Below are 2,003 nucleotides of genomic sequence, written 5' to 3'. Positions count from 1 at the left end.
GTATACGACTCCCTCCCTCCCTCCCTCCCTCCCTCCCTTCCTTCCTTCCTTCCTTCCTTCCTTCACAATAGAGGGCTTTTATTTCATCCTTAAAATATCACAAATATATTTTAGGAATCATACAGCATCTTCTTGTTTTCATAGCTGAATAACTCTTATGGGTAGATCTTATTCATCAGATGGCCAAACTGTTCCTTAAATACCATCCAAATTTTTTCTGATATCCTTTTTAACTCCTGTGACTTTCTGAATCAAAGAAGCTGAATTTTATACAAGTTTAATGTTGTTTCCTTCAAAAATTAACTCATCCTTCTGGACTTGAGATACTAAACAAGCAACACCTGGCCTCATTCAAACACTGCAGGTGTATTTTTTATCCAAGAAATTTCTGATTTCAACAAGGGATCCATTCTTCTGAATAAAGATGTTGACAGGGAAGTGAATATACACAGACCTTGTCTTGTACTGGAAGCCGAGGGTAATACCCTTGATCATGCTCTGTACACAACAACAGATAGTGCAATCTGGAGCTAGTTCCTGTCTGTTTCTCCACCACTTCTCAACTTAAAGCCTCTCCTTTTTCTTTCCAATGAGACTGAGTTCTACATTGATTTGATAGTGTCTCTCCACAGTGTTCCTCCAGGACCCTTCATGATAACTATGCATCCATTCAAAGTGACATTGACATTTTCTGGAATGTCCACAGTCTGATTCCTGAGAATGGTCTTCATTCTCACAGTAGGCGCAGCAAAGAGAGAATGTCTCAGTCTTATCTTACTTGACCTCTCTACAGCACTTGACACTGCTGGAGGGCCCTTCCTTCTTGAAGAAGTGCTTGCTTTCTTTGGCACCATGAGACCATGTGCGTGCTTGCTTTGTCTCCAGCCTCTGGACAAAGACTTTTCATACCTTTTTTTTAAGGTGATTTTTTCTTTTCTCTGTTTTGAACTCCAGACTCACATACATGATTGACTGCTGCACAATTTCTCCTAGAACATGTAAAGACATTTCAAATTCAATAAATTGAACACATTATTTCCCCCCTCCCATGTCCATGCCTCCCAGTTCTCTGGACTGTATTACTCTGGCCCTAAATTACCATATCTCCTCTGGTTCTATTTTGCGATGTAAGTACCACTGACTAGCCAGATATCTGAGCATCTTTTTCACTTTTCATTATTTCTCACTTTCTTCATTCATTCCATCATCATGAACTCCCTCCTAAATATTTTTCAAAGTCATTCACCACAACCACAACTACCATCCAAGTTCAGACCACTATTATCTCTCACCTTACTTTCTCCAAGAACCTCTTCATTTATTTCACAGTCTTAGGTCTTGCTCCTTTCATAACTATAGGGTTGGGAAAACAAAAGCTTTCCAGCAACTGTTAGAAATGTAATAAAACTGTCAAAAGTAGTAAGTCTCAGTCTACTGCTTTGTGACAGATTATAAAAAAGTAACATAAAAATATCCAGGTAAATAATACAGAGAAAAAATATAAACATTTTGATACATCAACTGATAGTGACATTTCAATGATAACACCTTGTGGAGAAAAAGATAATTATCAAATCTAAGTAACCTATTGTAGAGCTAGAGCTAGGGTCTGGAGCTCACAGACCCCTCGAGCCTGTTCACAGACCCTTCACATGCAGGTCTTTGAAGTAGGTAACCAGCAAAAAAGTGCTTGGAGCCTTGGCTGAAGAAGGAATAGTCTTTTATTCAGCACACACAGGTCTAAGAGCCAGGGAGTACAAAGAGAAACTCCCAAACTCAACTGCTACCAGCAAAGTCCAAACAATAACAGAGCAGCTGCCAGCAAAGTAAACGTGCTCTATTTTTAAGTGCTAGCTCTGCTGGCCAGCTCTGCTTCACAAACTGAAGAACACACAAAAGCAATTAACTAAAAAGATACACTGGCGCACATGTGCACTAACTCCACCCACACACAACTTGTTTACAAAGAATTAAGAATGTGCTGCTTGCCCCCCCCCCCCCCC

The 2,003-nt window shown here is 39.9% G+C and overlaps 1 pseudogene; it reads right to left on the bottom strand.

Moving 5' to 3' along the window:
• Positions 1-195: 195 nt before the first annotated feature.
• On the bottom strand, positions 196-731 carry LOC103604502 (annotated as a pseudogene).
• Between the last annotated feature and the right edge of the window lie 1,272 nt (positions 732-2,003).

This window comes from Galeopterus variegatus, unplaced genomic scaffold (genome assembly GCF_000696425.1).
Source record: "Galeopterus variegatus unplaced genomic scaffold, G_variegatus-3.0.2 Scaffold5191, whole genome shotgun sequence".
Classification (NCBI taxonomy): domain Eukaryota; kingdom Metazoa; phylum Chordata; class Mammalia; order Dermoptera; family Cynocephalidae; genus Galeopterus; species Galeopterus variegatus.
This window is presented reverse-complemented; position numbering and strand designations above follow the sequence as displayed.